At 45.8% G+C, this 18,266-nt stretch overlaps 1 long non-coding RNA gene across 5 annotated transcripts in view; it reads left to right on the top strand.

The window, feature by feature from the left end:
- Positions 1 to 18,266, top strand: part of LOC131505023 (uncharacterized) — a 232,039-nt gene that overhangs the window by 97,009 nt on the left and 116,764 nt on the right. For 3 of the 5 annotated variants that reach the window (XR_009258243.1, XR_009258244.1, XR_009258242.1), the window contains exons 4-5: positions 4,424 to 4,594; positions 16,050 to 16,201. This is a non-coding gene — a long non-coding RNA (uncharacterized LOC131505023). Of the gene's footprint in view, positions 1 to 4,423; positions 4,595 to 7,733; positions 10,353 to 16,049; positions 16,202 to 18,266 lie in introns of those variants that run through there. The other 2 variants (XR_009258246.1, XR_009258245.1) reach the window with 2 other exon arrangements.

Here is an 18,266-nt window from a genome sequence, read left to right as displayed (position 1 = left end):
CGCTCACTCACTGAGGTATCTAGCACCCTCCGATTCTGCTCTTATATCACAACCACGTTTGAGAAACCCCATCCCACCCTCCTATGTCACTCCCTCCAGAAACTGGGCTTCTGGGAGCCTTCTGAGCTAGGGGCCCACGGTTGAGTCTGTCCAGCAAATTGAGGTTATATTTGCATTTCTGGTGGGTGTCTTAGGCATTTGCAGCTTACTGTGTCTAGAAACGCCGAGATACTGCAGAGTGTCCAGGAGGTGAGGAAGGAGGAGGGAAAAACACAGGACATAGGAAGATAGGCACATCCTCACTTACGTCACCCACCAGAGGCAAGGCCTTTAGAAATCATCTCCCTATGGATTGCAGGTTAGTATGTCAGCTCATCAGCAGGTACCTCTTACTGTGCAACAGTCAGAAACCACGACCCCAAGTCCCTGGGAGTGGCCACTGTGTCCGGAAGGTTGAGGGAAGGGAGGGGAGAAGAAATGAGCAACGGGAACTTGCAGGAGACCATCTTGCTGGCTTGCCGATGGGGGCTTTAGAGCTCTGGCTTGAACGAAATGGATATCGGGGTGGGTGCAGGCAGGGGAAGACGATGGACAGAGCACCCCAGAACAACCGCCATTGGGAGCACTCAAAGCTCCATCGAGGAGTATGTGGATGTGGGTAATTTCAGTAGAATCGATTTCCAGATCCTGGTTTCCATATGTGCTTTTCCCTAAAACTGATGTCCTTGGGGGTACATTCGAGGTGTCAGGCTGATTCTCTCCCTGCAGCTCCCCTTTTGCAGAAGCCCCCAGGGGACCTCTTTCTCGCATGCTGCATCTTGCTAGGTGGAGACCCTCCAGTGCACCAAATAAAGGATCAACTTGAAATATTGGTGTCCGAGTCTCTAGTACATACTGGGGATTGATTTCAAGTAGGAGGAGGCGAAAGACTAAGATTATAGCTTCAAGTTAAAGTAAATTATATGAGCTAGTTTCTTAATCATTTGCTCCAATGCATGGGAAAACAATCTTCTTTAGTTTTTACCCAGAAGATTATTGTATATTGTGAACTAATATGCATTTTTAATTTGGGTACAAGTCTCCTGCTTGCTTCAGCTTTTCTGTATATTTAGTGGCCCTATTAATAGCTTCTCTTCTTTTCGCTGGTAATTTCCACGAAATATTGTCTTACTCTAGCAATAAGCAATATTCATCCAAAATACAAAAACTAATCTTTAAAAAAAGACTAGTTCCCTTTTTTATGCTTGATGATTATTTAAAAACTGTATATGATAGTTATTTTATTTTACCCAATTATTTACTAATATAAATTGCAATGACAAATCGATCTATAGTATTGAGTAACATGTAGATTCTTATGGTGACAGGAAATTTTAACTTTTTCAATTTTGAATTACTAATAAATATAACAAATAATCTAGGAAATTTTAATATGTAAAATTTTAACTTATGTACATATTTTATAACCAAGGATTATGGTATGGTGACCAATATAAGATTTTCAGGCTTAAAAGCTTATCCTACTAAGATAAAGTTGTGTGGGTCACATAGTTGGAAATACGAGTGCAAGGAGGCATCATAAATGATGGAAAATTTATGGCTGTTAAAAAGAGCTTGTTCACGTGTCTTTTCAATAGATGAAGGTGGGTATTCAATACATTAAACGAGTGATTTAACAATTTGAAAAGTCAATGTGCCAGAAGCTAACATATTTCTTAATAACTTAAACTTGCGATACAAATTTTATATGTGATTTTTATTTTTTTTTATTTTTTTTTTTGACAGTAAATTTCATATATTAAAAAATAAATAAAAAAAAATATATGTGATTTTTAAAATGTCTGAGGAGGATAGGGGCGCCTGGGTGGCTCAGTCGGTTAAGTGTGCTACTTTGGCTGAGGTCATGATCTCCCCGGTTCCTGAGTTTGAGACCCACATCGGGCTCTGTGCTGACACCTCAGAGCCTGGAGCCTGCTTCAGATTGTCTGTCTGTCTCTCTCTCTCTCTCTCTCTCTCTCTCTCTCTCTGCCCTCCCCTGCTCCTGCTCTGTCTCTCTCTCCCTTTCAGAAATAAACATAAAATTTTTTTTTTTTAAATAATAAATAATGTCTGAGAAGGATACATAGTTTTTCCCAAAATGTTAGGAGGTCCCAGAACAAAGCACTTTATAGCTCTCCGCCCTTGGTGGTGGGAGATGAGCGCAGAAACGGAAGGTGTGGAGAGGGGCAGCCGGCCCCCTTCACGATTTTGTCTGCAGGTGGGGCTGTGGCCCTCATCACTGGTGGGTCTCCTCTGCTGAGTTGTTGGTGACCGGCCCCTAAGGGAGTGTGAAGCTAACGGACCCTGAGCTGGAACACGACCCTCCAGCACGCTTGCTCAGATGTGCGCAGATGTGCGCAGGTGCTACCGGGGACCGAACTTGTGTACCCAACCGGGGTGTGCCGGGCCGTTCATTCTGCACTGGCCACGGCTCGACAACAGAAACCAGTGGGCAGGGGGATGCTGGCGGCAGGAGGCAGCTGATCAGACCCCTGGATCTGCCCGAGGGACCGGGTGGGAGTCCTTGACTATGCTCTTAGCCTGAGACTCGGAGAACCGGGGCTTCTCCACCCCGGGGGGCCCACCCTGTTGGTGGGGACCACTCGCCCCTCTCCCTGACCTCACCCACCATCCTAATGCTGCCTGCTCGGTCCCCTTCATCCTCTTCTCCTGTCGTCCCCCAGACTCTTGCGTCTTGCTTAGGGTGTCTGCCTGCAAAGGCAGTTTGGGCAGAAAGTTCACCGGGTTCCCTGGGTCTAAGGAAGCACCAGTCCCTTTACAAGTCAGTTTTCCAGCAGCTCCAGAAGTTGTTCTACACGGTGCGCCAGTTCTCACAGGGGCGTCTGCGTCGTGGCGCCTTGACTTGGGCTGGCCTGGCAGGAACGGGACAGGAGGGAGGGACGATCTGAGATGCTCCACTGGCAACAACAGGCAGGACGTGTGAAACGAAAGGAGTTCTCAGGAGGCCATGGTGGTGTGGTCCCAAGCAGTGAAGGCCAATGGGAGGGCATGAAGATGTCAAGTGGCATCTTCAGTTTGAAGTTAATAACTTCCAGTCTGTTCCTTTTTTTTTTTAAGTTTATTTATTTATTTTGAGAGAGAGAGAGAGCATGTGAACTTGAGCAGGGGAGGGGCAGAGAGAGAGAATCCCAAGCAGGCTCCACGCTGTCAGCACAGAGCCCGCCTTGGGGCTCGATTTCACAAACTGCTGGTTCATGACCCTCCACTCAACCTACTGAGCCACCCAGATGCCCCTCAGTCTGCTCTTTTCTCTTCTTTTTTTTAAAATTTTTTTAAAGTTTGTTTATTTCTGAGACAGAGAGAGACAGAGCATGAGTGGGGGAGGGGCAGAGAGAGAGTGGGAGACACAGACTCGGAAGCAGGCTCCAGGCTCTGAGCCATCAGCCCAGAGCCCGACGTGGGGCTCGAACTCACGGACCTCGAGATCGTGACCTGAGTCGAAGTTGGCCGCTCAACCGACTGAGCCATCCAGGCACCCCTGTTCTTTTCTTAATGAAAGCTAATGTCACCATTCTGATGAGAGGGCATCAAAGTGGGGTGTAGTCCTCAAGGTGAGATGTGTGGTCCTGGAGGTCAAAACTACTTCCATAATGACATTAAGATTTTTTAAAATGTTTATTCTCTCCTAAGTGTATAGGGGAGGACCATAAGGTCTCTGGGTGGATCCGAAAATCAAACTGACAAAGACAGATGAACAGGAGAAAAGTGCACACGTTGTACTGAATTGTTCCACGTACACGGGAGCCTTTGTAAGAGAATGAAGACCCCACGAACCGGCCAACGCAGGCAGCTTTTATAGTCTTTAGACAAAGAAACAATACATTTGTGAAGATCTGTCAAAACAAAGAAGCTTGGGCTAGGGCTGGGAATGGTGAGGGAGTAACTGCAAAGGGAAGAGTGAGTTTAACAAGGTTTGTTTGCGGATTCCTCTGATGCCGTCTCAGGGCTGACGGGAGTCTGTCTTCAGCGAAGGAGAACATATGTCCTGCCTTCAGGCAGAGAAGGGAGAGCTTTTTCTGCCTTTACTGCTCCTAATTGTCTTCGGCTCAAAACAATTTTTATGTCAAAGAGGCACATCCTGGGGTGATATATTCTGGTTTCCTTCAAGGGTATCACGGAATTCTTTTAGGGAGATGACATCCTCACTCTGATGACAAGTAGAATGCGTGCTTCTGAATTCTTATGTTTTAAAGGTTTCCCAGTTTCAGTTTCTACTACAGTAAATATCAGTAAATATAATCCAATAGATACAACAAAAGCTTTTGGGGGGTTCGGTACTTTTTAAGAGTGCTGAAGAGTTCCTGAGACCAAAAAGTTTGGGAATTGCTGCCTTAGATCTTCTGTTTCTGCCCTTGTTCTGTAGGTCTGGAGAAGGAGGTCCTGAAGAGAGGAGGAGATTCATTGCTTGAGGTCACACAGAGCTCGAGGCAGAGTTGGGAAGAAAACTCTGTACCCACCATGTCACCCAGGTCCCTTTGCCGATTAACCACTGGCCACGGCACTGAAGCTCCCACGTTCCCTCACTTCCCTCCAGGTATGTGGGGCAGGGGTTTATCGGTCTCCGTTCCCTCCCGCCTCCTTGTCCACTAACCCTGGGGCAGAGGGGGTCTCTTAGTGTGAGAATGCAGGAAAACAACGCTACAGGAGGCCACTCATATAAGCCAGGTTGGCAAAGCAGGGCTTGCTGTGCTCTCCTCTGAAGGGTGTTAGCTTTCTCAGACGGTGCCAGGAGGAGATCATTCTGGGACAGGAAGATTGAAACAGCAGAGCAAGGCAGACTGGTCTGCAGCAGACTCCATTTTGGTTGAAAGGTGACCAGACAGGAATAGTCAAGATCTACTTTGCCTCATTCCAACTGTGACCCTAATCTGCTGTGACTGAGGTTACTGTCTTTCTGTTGATGGACTGCTCCTGTGGCTCGTTGAGACATTGTGAGACATAACAGTTGGGGTCCATGTAAAAGGAGCCTTAGAACTATCTAGTGCATTTGCTCATTCATGCGGTGGTGTTTGTTGAGTACCTGCCGTGTGCCTCATACAGGTCTGGGCTCTGGGGATACAATGTGATGAGACAGACATAGGTCCTTCTCTCATGGAGACCACCTCTTAGCAGGATGTCCACTCCCTCTTTTTCAGATGCCTGAGGCTCAGAGTGACTTGTCCAAAGTCAAACAGTCAGGTGAGAAAAGAATTTGCTGAGTATGTACCACTGGTCCCCTGGAGGATAGAGCAGAAATAGACAACCCAGCCGGTGCCACAAACAAACTTGTTAGAGAGATGAGACTTATGCCCAAGATAGTATAAGGATTTAGGCAGCACAGGCTAGGTGAGTAGACAGTAATTATTTAATTGCTTTAGTTACTTAAGGGCAGTTTTTGTGCCAAAACAAATTAGTCAGGGGGGTTATTTTTGTCTTTGTTGTTTGTTTCTTTAAAGTTCAATTTATTAAGGTACACATTTGAAACTCAAGTTCTTGATTTTAAATTCTGCTTATAAATAGATTAAGATTTGTACATCTAGAAAATCTGAAAAATCATTTTTGAAGGCCTTAGATTAATATGTTGTATCACTTCCAAATGCAGTTAAACTACTTTAAATATTTTAGACTGTGTGTACAAATTTAATACATTTGATTTCCTTTTTAAGTAACTCAATTGCCTGATTTAACAAAACATCCTGAGTACTTGAATCAGCTCTTAAAGAATTAACAGGTCACAATCTTAAAAGTGTGGTGGTTAAAAGAAAAGCTTAAGTTTTCTTAGATGTTTCAATGCTATATAAACTTAGTGAGGTTTCTACTTGAAGTCAAAAGTCTAAATTAGGGGCGCCTGGGTGGCACAGTCGGTTGAGCGTTCGACTTCAGCCAGGTCACGATCTCGCGGTCCGTGAGTTCGAGCCCCGCGTCAGGCTCTGGGCTGATGGCTCGGAGCCTGGAGCCTGTTTCCGATTCTGTGTCTCCCTCTCTCTCTCTGCCCCTCCCCCGTTCACGCTCTGTCTCTCTCTGTCTCAAAAATAAAAAAAAAAAATAAAAATAAAAAAAAGTCTAAATTAGTTATCCACCTGACATTCAGGATGAAATTTCAGCATTGATCTGTTTACAACTGAAATAGGCCAAATTATCCTGAGTTTTTCACATACCTAAAATACCAAACATGCACAGATTCCTAAGGCAAAATATTAATGCTATAGTTTTGATACTCTTAAACATTTCTATACTTGGTTTTACCTCTTTCTCAAATAAAAGGTATCAGGGGACAATTCAGATCATCCTGCTGTATTCTCGGAGTTTGGGGGGTTGCTTTCTCAGCTTGCTGGAGATTACACAGCAAGCAGAGATTTTGGTCTAGATACTGACTCTACCCTCACCTGTTGCCCTCATTGTCAAGAACGCTCCTTGCGGTGTCCCCAGGCATGGCTTTCCCTTTCATGTTGGACAATGAGTGATCCTGCTGTTCAAAGAAACTTTCAGCTTGCCTTCAATTTGATTGGTCATTTGATTGAATTTTACTTTTCTTTGGATCTTAAGATATGTAAAAGTATTTTATGTCAAACACAGAACAGCCTTGAACTGGGAGATTCCTGCATTGTCTGATCACCCCTATTTTTAGAACCTCACAACTCCTAGGAGTATTAAGATGTCAATGTGTGTTCTACTGTGGGTAGTGAGTCACTTCCATCTGTGACATATGGACAGGCCTACCTCTACCTCACGGTCACATTTTAAGGGGCACCTGGGTGGTTTGGTTGGTTAAGTGTCCAACTTCAGGTCAGTCATGATCTCAGGGTTTGTGACTTCAAGCCCCGCGTCGGGCTCTGTGCTGACAGCTCAGAGCCTGGAGCCTGCTTCAGATTCTGTGTCTCCCTCTCTCTGTTTCTCCCTCTCTCTGTCTCTGTCTCTGTCTCTCTCTCTCTCTCTCTGTCTCTCTCTCAAAAATAAACATTTAAAAAAATTTTTAAGTCACATTTTAAGATGAGGCCCTGGCCTTCGAGGAATGTACGATTTGGCATTCTTTTCTCTTTCCAGAGCTCCTTAAAGAGGTACATTTCCTCAGATATACCTCTTGAAATCTCTCCTGCACCTGCCACAGGATGGCCAGTGTACCTGCAAGGGGTGTCACAGATATTGGAGGAATTGAATAGGAAATTAGGGGAAACTGTGGACTTGAGTGGAAAGTTGAGGTAGAGTTGATTCAGTAGAGACACAGACTGAAGGTTAATCTTTGAAGAAGTCGAGCAGCACAGAGGGTGTAAACTGACAGAAAGGTAAGATCTAAGGAGGCATCCTGTAGGTTGATGAGAATGAGAGAGTTCAGAGAAACATGATAATAAGAAATAAACGGAGCGAGGGGCGCCTGGGTGGCGCAGTCGGTTAAGCGTCCGACTTCATCCAGGTCACGATCTCGCGGTCCGTGAGTTCGAGCCCCGCGTCAGGCTCTGGGCTGATGGCTCGGAGCCTGGAGCCTGTTTCCGATTCTGTGTCTCCCTCTCTCTCTGCCCCTCCCCCGTTCATGCTCTGTCTCTCTCTGTCCCAAAAATAAATAAAAAACGTTGAAAAAAAAAATTAAAAAAAAAAAAAAAAAGAAATAAACGGAGCGAGCGCTGACCACAGCCAGCCTCTCTCTTACATGTTGTGGATGTGTTGACTAATTCACTTCCTTCTCCCGGCATCCCTAGAGGGCAGATGCCATCATTATTGCCATTTTTCCAGAATGAGGAAAGAGCTGTACCAAAGAGCTTAAGTCGCGTATTCTCGGACTGTGTGTGGGATGATTGAAGATCTTTCAGCATACGCTTCGGTGTGACCTGTGAAGAAGCAGCGGTGTCCCCCGAGCCCCCCTTCCCAGTCTTGCTGGCCGGGCCTGCCATCAGAGTTCGGTTCTGTCTGCCTGGAAGCTATCCTCTCATGCGAGGTGCTCGTCGGAGTGCTTGAGGATGGAGCAGGGCCAGGCCAAGCTTGTGAAACAGATTTAAGGCGAGGGTTTTGTGCCTGCTTGGCGATAGTGCTGCTTGTTTAGCAGAATTTGATCTCAGACTTGCTGCCATGGTAACGGGCACCTGTCAGTGAGCTTGTGCAGGGCTGCTTTACCTCTGATCGCCAGAGATTGCTATTGTCTCCCAGAAGCCCTGACAATTGCCTAACTACCCCACAGCCGAGGGCAGCTTGAAACTGCCCCAGGTCACATGGCTGCTAGGTGGCAGTGCTCACATAAAAGATGTCAGCAAGGCACTGATCTTTCATTTTTTATTTCCTTATTAAATAAAAGGTATTAGCTCGGCACACTGCCACTCTGTCAGAGGAGGTGCACACAGGCCAGCAGGGTCCTGGCGAGGGGGCAGGGCTTTTGGGCAAAGGGCAGAACTAGAGACAGTAGTTGTTTTAAGAGGAGAGATTCCTTCGAGTCAGGAAAGGGGGTGATGGCGTGAAGACCTAGAATTAGGCGCCTCTAATTCTAGAGGTGGAGGGAGGAGAAGCTTCTGCCTGGTGGCTCACGTTTCCTTGGTGAAGCGGAGATCCGGGACTCGGGTTGAAGTAAAGGGGGTGGGATTGGTAGAGGGCTTAAGTTCAGCGGCGACTGGACAAAGTGCCTTTTGTTTGCCCCGTTCACAGTCGTCTGGGAAGCAGGGCTATCCAGGACCAGGAGGGTAGAGCTTCTCTGAAGAGAAGCCTAGGAGGCTGAGCATAGATGGCCCTAGGGTCTAGGTAGAGTGTTTGTCCCGGCCCCTGGCACCTATTAAGATGTCCAGGTCATTCAATAGGAGGCCAAGGATCCCTGCCCGTCCTTCTCATGATCAGTGAGAAGAAGGACAAAGCACAGGCTGAGGGACCAAGTGGCCAGAGACACTTGCTCAGCAGTGCTCAGCGAGTCTGGAAGGGGAAGATGACGGGGCATTTTCCTGTCTCTTCCGAAAGTGCATGGGAGTTTTGGATGCGTGTCTTGAATTTTAAGACTCCCTGAGGTCAAAGAGGAGGACAGTCAGTTCTGGAGGAGATGAAATGGCTTTGCCTTTTGTTTCTCTGCAAGAGCTGATGAATAATTCAAGGCAATGGTGAGGAAGTGGGCTCTGTAGGACAGGCCAGCTTGGAGCAGGTTCATCCTGGTGGGTTGCCGTGGGACTGAGCTCTGTCTCCATCTTGTATGCTCCTCAGCCTCCCTGGCCCTGAGCCCACATGGCTCCCGTGGAGCCGTGCTCCTTTTCAGCCAAGGGGATGAATGTCTGCTACAGAAAGGCCCTGGAAGAACTTCAACTCAGGCAGAGACAAGCAGGCGTGAAGAGGCCAGCTGCCTTCCTCTCAGGCATTTGCTTTGTACTGCGAGGACCAATGAGGGGCACTGCTAAGGGACGGGGAGAGGTGAGAAAGTGGGTTGGCCGGCTGGGGAATCCCACAGGCCTGCTGGACCTTGCTCCTGCCTGCCCATGTGTGGCCACGGGCTTCTTTCTCTACTCAGCTGGAGACAGTCTGTCCGGGACAGACAATATGCACCTTTTAAGTAGCCCTTCCCCCCAGGACTCACCTTTGATCTCAATTTGCTGGTTCCCGTTTAAAGGAGTAGATGTCAAGAGCCCTCCAATGCAGCAGATGCCCACCTCCAGCTGGAACTGAATTTACACACCAGTAAATCAGAGAGTTAATAATCAAACTGTCTGGATTTTGCCTTCAAATTCGGCCATCAGTGTATTCTTATTGTATCCTGCAACACCTAAAAATACCTTTGAGGCACTTTAAGTACACAAAACACCACACTGCTTGTCTTGGTAAGAGTGGCCGTGCAAAGGTCCTGGCACCAACGCCTGATTACCCAACGCAAGAGCCGGCTGCCGCCTTCCTCACCGCGTGGAAGACTTGAAGACTTGCCTAGGCAGCCACACGTGAAGGAAGAGAAAAGGGTGTCCATGCAAAATGATGGCATTTCTGGGTATCATGTTTTCTTTATGTAGGTATTCAGCTCTATGAAAGTGTGTTTAGCGACTCAGTCATAAACGAATTTGAGAACTTTTGGCAGTCAAACCAAGGTCTTGTATGGGACAAGGGAATGGATGTTGATCTCAGGAAACCCCTCATCAGTCTTGAGCAATGTTCCCCAAAATACAGAGGAAGGGAACCCCTGTGTGGGTGCAAATTCTCCTCCAGGACTCAACCTCCTGACTTAGAGGCACTCCCTGCAGTCAGTGTGGTCTGACCCCTTTTTGGTCTCCCAGGAAAAATTAGACATCTTCATTCGAACAGAAGTCCTCACTGTTTTGTAAAGTAGTGCTCCCCTCTCCAAATAAAAACATGGACCTGAGAGTAAAGGAATGGTGTCATGGTACTCGGAGTGTGTGTGTATACTGGGACGTGGGGGAGGGGCCCTGGGGGAGTCACTATAAACACAGAGCCATGAGAATCTGCTCATTCATTTAGCAAGCACAGATCGAGTGCCCACAGAATAGCTTGATGTAGGAATTAGATGAATTGAGACAATAGTAACAATGCTAATAGAACACTTTCTATGACTAAACTCTATTCCAAGTGGCTATGATCTGAATATTTGTGCCTCCCCCATCAAATTCATGTATTGAAATCAAACCCCTAAGGTGCTGGTATTAAGAAGTGGGGCCATCGGGAAATGATTCGGTTGCTAGAGCAGAGCCCTTATAAATGGGATTAATGCCTATAAAAGACGCCAGAGAGTTCCCTTGTCCCTTCTGCCATGTAAGGGCACAGTGAGAAGACAGCCATCAGTGGGAAAGCTGACTCTCAGCAGACACAGAATCTGCCAGTGCCATAATCTTGGGCTTCCCAGCAGCCAGAACTGTGAGAAACCCATTTCTGTTGTCTTTAAGCCTCCCGGTTTGTGATATTTTTTATTATAGCAGGTGAAGAAAGTAAAGCACAAACCCTCCTATGTTTTGGGAAATGTGTAATTTGGTGAAGAGGAACACTGTATACCCAGTTACCAGAAAACACAGGAAGATATAATCAATATTATAAGGCCGGGGGGTGGGGGGGTGGGGGGAGAAACAAAGAAACTATGGAATTGCCCGGGAAGGAGATATAATTTCTGAACTTGGAGGCAGGAGGTGGGAAAGGCTTCCTGGAGAAGAGCATTCCTTCTCCTTTCTTGGTCCCATTTGTGAGCCAAAAGACAAGCTGTATTAAGTCTAATAAACCTAAGAATAGTTCTAGAGATTTAACTGCCCTGGTGTTTGGAATGAAATTAGATTAAACAAAGAACCGATGTTGGCATCTTCTGACTTGCCAGAAGTTCACGTCTACGGAGTCTTGTAAGGAGCCCACAGATGCTCCGCTGCCTGCTGCTTCTGAGGCCACCTGCTCTTCTTTGAGTTTCAGCCTCCTTCGAGGTATAGAATCTCTCCGAAATAATCTCTTACTTGGGATTACTCATCTTATGTTTCATTTGAGTAGGAGTGTAGGAAAAAAAAGAGCTTTCTTATTTCTTTTCTCTGCAATAAACAATTTTCAACAATACTATTGGTTAAATAGTCATCTGTGATGTTACCTTTAGGATATAATCATCATTTATTATATTCCTTATTCCTTCTGTGGAAAAACCAACTTGTTTGTGATGAAAAGGAGCAAAAGGAATATTATTGTATAAATATAGAAGTTATTTCAAAAAAAATTGTTAACTATCTTTTTTTTGAGACATTGTTGGGGCAGAGAAGGCAAAGATGAGTTCTGGTCCTGAACATCGATCAGTTCAAAATATAAAAGGAGCAAAGCAAACACACACACACACACACACACAAACACACACACACACACACAATGAGGCAGCTGCTAAAGAGAAGCTGCAGAGAAGGAAATGCCCCTGGGTGGGGGTGGTGGGGGTGGTGGAAACTTCACTGTTTCATTTCACTGCACACCTTCCTGTGCTGGTGCCCTGAACCCCTGGTAATCTGCATAAAAGAGACAGGGCAGTCATTTTTAGTTGTTTCTGTCCTATCCAGAGAATCTAACCAGGTTAGGTAAAGTGACAGGCTAGGGCCAGGATTTTAGAACTTGTAAATATTCGGCTGCCTGTCTGTGAGCTGACCATGGTGACAGTTAGCCATAGGCCTTTGCAGATGAATTTCCCAAGGATTTTCAGATTAATGAGTCCAGAGAGCCTCCCGCAGGGGCAAGGAAGTCACATTATCAGATTACCAGAAATCAGGGGAATCTAAGGGTTTAAATGAATGATGGGACACCAGGAGTGACTGTCAGACTGGTTTCTCATAAACACTTCTGTTTCCAGGATGTGCAGGGAAATGGGGTGGCTTCAAGCATGTGTGACTTCAGGGAAGAGGGAGGTGGTTTTCCAAGTGTATCTTTGATCCCTTGCCCCTGTGTTTGCACATACACCCATGAACCCTTTTCGAGCCTGCAAAAGCCACCCCTCTGCAGTGGACATCCATCATGACATCTAACTGCTCAGCACTTCCCCAAGACCCCGTGTGGGTTTGAAATTTTCCTGATTTCTGATTCCAGTTCCCCAGGAAGGAGCGAGAAATCGTTCCCCAAATTCCTTTGCAGCTGGATAGAAGCATAGGCCTGGCCTCCTTAGATGCACGCATGCAAGACTTTGATTAGAAGGAGAGTTTGCAGAGTCCAGAGTGCTGAGTAGAAGACTTTCAGTTAGGGTGACAGAGAGACACGGCGTCTACGGAGGCAGAGGTGACGATGGTCCCAGGTACAGTTCCCAAGACTGTAACAGCAGTGTCTCCCGGAACAATTAGCCCGTGCAATAGCCAGTGTAGTCCAGTGACCACAGTTCGGGTACCCACAGTGAATTCTGTCTGCAACCAAGCATCTGTCTAACTCTCTTTGTACATATAGTGCGTACCAAGAACTCAGCAGAAAAGTGAATATTTTCATGTAATATTTTAGTCAACATTAAGATATTCCAGCCTTGCCAAAAATGTATGCATGTGTTTTATCCTTACTTCAAAGTCAAAGAAACAGAAAAGTCTAATGATCCACTCAAGTGATATAGCACACCCAGATTCAAGCTAGAACCCGGCTTTCTGACTCCTAGTGCTTTCCTTTCTCCACAAAGTCTTGCCTCAGCATGTAAAGAGACTTGGATCTCATTCCTGATTGAAATTCAACTAGAAATTCTCAAAAACACAACAACCCTTCCAAGGAGCTGTTGGCTTAGGGTGCTCACATGACAGCGAGCAGGGTTGGGACCAAGGTGAAGAAGTACAAAATTTAATGGGCACCAAAAAAGGCAGTGATCCAGGCAATATTTTCATGCAATATTTTAAAAATCGAACTGAATGAAAAAAGCCATGGTGAGCCAAGATCAACATTTTAGATACAAACAGGATCAGGCTGCATGATTATTCACTTTGTCCCAAGTTCCGATAGAGTTCTGATCCTGTCTTTTGGGAACTTACACATGTTATTTTAAAATAAGTTAACGACCCAGATTAAGCCACCTAATTGCCTTCTCAGATGTTCCAAGTTTGAATCTTTCCCTTCCAGTGTGTGAACTTTCTCCAGCAGAATACATAGCAGCATCTCTCTGTGAGCATTCCTGAGCCCATACATTTGGATTAGATCAGAATATCTGCGTCCAGGCCTGTCTGGATCTTGCAGAAATATTAGCTCTGGCTGAATCTCCAAAATAACAGAGTAAAGGAGACAGAACGAAACCAAAGGAGACATAAGAGTAAATTGTAATGAATATCTGGGCTGTTGGCTGTCCAGCACCTATACGTAGATGCCTGGATAAGTCGTAACGATGATAATGGCGATTAACATATTTATTTGCCACTGTTCCAGAAACTGTGTAAGACACTTTAAACAGCTGATGGTTCTTGTCACAATCTGTGTAAGGTAGGAGGAGCTCATGGGGAAAGTGAGGTTGAAATCCCTAGTTGACAAATTCCAGAGCCACAATTCAAGCCCAGGTCTCACAAACTCTCAGGTTCAAGGCTTCCTGCTACAATCTGTTTCCTTTCAAGAAAGTGGACTTGTTACCTTCAAGAAATCAAGGAGGCTGAGGACTATGGAGCACCCAGACAGGACTTGCCCAGCAAGCCAATGGATGTCATTCTACTGATGGCCTCGGGAAAGCCTCACCTTCTCTTTGATGAGTGGGTTGCACTCTCTGTCCAGTGACCAGGCACCACTGAACTATCCCTGCCATGCTGCAAAATCTTTCTTGTCCCAAAGGATAGCCTTACAGATGTATATGCTCATTACATTATGCTGGAAGTTCTAATACAACAAGAACATCTTCAGAAGGCATCCTGACACAGATGGGGAAACTGAGGCTCGGGTAAGTAAAGCGATTGCAATACTGAAAACTGGGGCTAGAATCCAGTTCTCCTGACCCCCGGGTAGGTAGTAGTCCTTCACTGCACCATATAGCCACTCAGAGTAAGTCTGCACCCTATGTGTCCAAAAGACGATGCTTCATCACTGAGGCTTGAGACTCTCCTTCAGAGTTTGTAGGCCAGAGTTCAAACACTGGCATCTTATGGACCAAATCTAGTTTGCAGGTGTGCTTTTTTTCTTAGTTTGAAAAATGTTTTTTTAAACATTTGGACTAGCTGATACCCTTTTAAAAATCAAGGGTTTTCAGATACAAATCCAGATTTCTGGCTTCTTTTGAAAAATTCCAAGATCGGGACACATTGGAACCATTTTCAAAGATGACAACTATTGGCCAGGACTGGTGGCATGTTGGAGCCCACTCAGACTGACTCATAAGAACCAAATACAAAGTGTTCAGGAATGTTGAAAGCCAATTGTTAAACACTTGATAGCCTGAAACCAGCCATAGTGGGATGATTTACTCAACAGATATTGGCCAAACTACAAATTAGAGCTTTTATTTCCCCTGTCTTGACCTGCCTTCCTCCTGCCCTCCCTCTCTTCCTTCCTTCCTTTCTTTTTTCTTTCCTTCCTTCATTCTCCCCTCCTCCCTCCATCTTTCCTTCTTTCTGTCTCTGGCTCTCTCTTCCTCTCCTCTCGCTCACTTGCTCACTTGCTTACTTACTGTTTTTCTCCTTTTCTTGGAGTCCCAGTTTATCACCATAACGCTGGCTGGAACTTAAAGGGGATTCACGTTGTTTAGAAAAGCACAGTCCTGCTGGGCCATCTTCACTTGCTTATGTTATCCCCTGGCTAGGGAAGGCACTGGAATTTTCATCTCCTGTAATAGACTATGGATATAAGTGGTGATCTTCCTAAAGCAAGCTTGTGCATTGTTGAGTCAGGGAAAAGAAGTCGGTCACCACAATCTGGACTTTAAGCTCTTTTAAAACATTTCTTATTCAAGTATAACACAGATGGGCAAAACCTAAAAGCCCAGCTCAAGGAACTATCATAAAGTGAGGTTCATTCAACAACATTCAATTCAAGAAAGAAAATATTGACAGTATAAGCAGAACTTCCTCCTTTTCCCCCTTACTGTTCCCTTCCTCCTTCCCAAAGGCAACCATTCTCCTGACTGCTGACACTATAATTTAGTTTTTCCTACTTTTGAACTTGATGTAAATGGGATCTAGAGTGTATATATAGTCTTTACCTCTGGCTTCTTTGATTCAACCTTCTATTTGTGAGTTCCAGTCATTTTTTGGAATGGATGAATGCCACGGTTCTTTCTATGAATATTCCACAATTCATTCATTCATTTTACTACTGGGTGGTTTCCAAATTGAGCTATCTTAGCCCAGGTTCCCCCAAAAGGAGAGCCTGAGACAAAGGTTTACCTGTGAAAACTTCATTTGAGAATGGTTTTCCTGAGAATTGGTATGCAGGCCAGGTAGAGTGAAATGGAAGAAGGGAGGCCCCTCTGGATGTGTTTCTAGGTTAACCACTACCATGGTCGGCTCGTGCTCAATCCTGTCAGGGTCTTCTGAGGGACTGTATGCAACGCATTTCAGAACCGCTCACCAGGGAGAACAGCAGTGGGAACATTCGTCCATTGCCCATTGGCTCCTGCCCCCCGTTGGTCAAGGATGATCCCATCAGTATAACTTCTCTTCTTCCAGGTTATGCATGCGTGAGAGTTTCGAGGGAATCCCAAGGCAGAGAGGCTGTGTTGCAGGAAGTCAAATGTATGTGGTGCAGGTCCTAGACACGGCATTACTGATTTCACCCACAAGAAGCCAAAGTCTGCGTGAAACCACCTGTGACAGCAAAGGTAAGCTCAAGTGGATTTTGAAGTTGTGCAAAAGAGATGCTCGTGTATTGGCTTTTTTGAATCTGTGAGCATTTTTACACGTGTCTTGGTGCACATGCGTGCATATTTCTGTTCGTCTATTCGTAGGAGTGGAATTGTTGGAACAGAAGATATTTACATATTTAAGCTTAGGAGATATTGCCAAACAGTCTTCTAAAGTGCTCATATTTATTTCCATTCCCACCAGCCACGTATGAGAGTTGAAGTTGCTCCAACATTTTGTGTTGTCGTATCTCTTTTTAAAATATCATTTAAATGTATATGTGTGTATATATCTCACTTTCTAATGGCTAAAGATTATTGCCAGAATGTGTCTCCTTCTCTGCTTGGTTCACTTAGCACCACATTTCACTCTGGTCACTTGAGTGCTGTTGTATCCTGGGCTGCAGATGTGCTCATGTATTCTGGGCTATTGTGGTGAGATCAACAACTTTGCACTTGACCTCAGTGGCAATCCAAAGAAAACAAAGGGAAAGGAACAAGACATTTAACATCCCCAAAAGAAGTCACCATAATTGATTATATTTCATTTATCAGGAAACCATTCCAAGTCTTTGACTAATTTGAGACTCCCCGTTGTGATAGAGAATCTCTTCCTTTATGAGATGGTATAATCCTTGCCAGCAATATCAGGGGCCTACTTTTCTCTGCTCAGAGTCTAGGCTGTCTGTAACATGTACTCTTTAACAGAGAAACAGGAAGGAAGGAGAGACCACCTTTCAAGGTCTGGCCCCAGACTCCCTTTCTCCTTAGTTCCCACCCACGGTGGACCACCCCTGACTCCTCTGTAATGCAACGAAACAGTCAATGCTCTCATTCTGAAGTGCTCCCTTCACTTCCACTGACCATAATAAAATTTTGGCCTAAGCTTCAGAGGAACACCTCCTAGGAGATGCACCAAGTCTTGGAAAACCATGCTTAAGTATCTCTAGCTTCTAAACAAGACTTCCAAAGATAGGGAATTGGGTTACCTGAATTATAAGTGGGAAGCGTTTCTACTTAAGAAGCCTCCAGAAGCTCCCCGAGTTCTTTCTCCTCTGTGGCCTGCTGTGGCCATTCCACTTCCTGACCACTAAGAGCATGGGCTCTTCAGTCCTGCCTCCACCCTTTGTGCTGGCCCAGCCCACCCAGCCTCTGACATGGGCCATTCCTGGGCACACTGCTGACCCACCCTGCTATGCCAGGCCATGGAGATGTGTCTACAGGGGGGTGACCTGGGGATCCTGGTGGGTCCTCTTCCCTAGAAAGATGCTTCATCCACTCAGGGCAAAGGGCTCTTTCTTTACCGTGGCAAAGGGAGGTCAAACTGAGCCCAACTTTTGCACCGATAAGCATCCGGGAGGTATCCTCAGGTATCTCAACACTCTGTCATCTGAGGAAGAAGGCACAAGCTTATGGCAATTTTCTTTTGTACCTCTTCTCTCTGGAGCAGGGCGAAGCTGCCTTGCTCTTGAGTACTTCTACATTTCATGACTCTAAACATGCTGACTCCCCATACCTGTCAGAAGCGGGTAGTGATAAGGGTGAATGGGGAACGAGGCTTAAGAGCTTTATCCTAAAACCGCCCTGTGGTAAGAACAGCCATATCCATTGTTGGACTCACTGTGTGTGCTTACCGGGCACGTTCCATACCTGTATCTCATTTAATTCTTGCAGCTCTTTGAGGCAGCTCCTAGAATGAACCCAACTTAAAGCTTGGGGAACTGCCTTTGCATAGCCATTTAGGAAGGGGTCACAGTGGGATTCAAACCCCGGTAGTGGCCTCCACAGTCCACACCCTCAGTGACTATGTTGTACTTTTTCTTGCTCAGCCACCCAAACAGGGACTCTCAACTCCTGGCTACTTGCCTTCATCACCTTTCTTTATGGTCCCTGCTCCCAGGATTGTCCTGAAAATGACTCCAGGGACTTTGTTTGGGACATATCCCCACCCCTTGTCTTCTCCCCAAGGCCCCCCAAACCTCCTGAGATTGGAGTCGTGTTTTGAGCTGTCCATTGGTGGAGACCATGGTCTACATGGGTAGAC

Source organism: Neofelis nebulosa, chromosome 1 (assembly GCF_028018385.1).
Source record: "Neofelis nebulosa isolate mNeoNeb1 chromosome 1, mNeoNeb1.pri, whole genome shotgun sequence".
NCBI classification, from domain to species: domain Eukaryota; kingdom Metazoa; phylum Chordata; class Mammalia; order Carnivora; family Felidae; genus Neofelis; species Neofelis nebulosa.
This window is presented reverse-complemented; position numbering and strand designations above follow the sequence as displayed.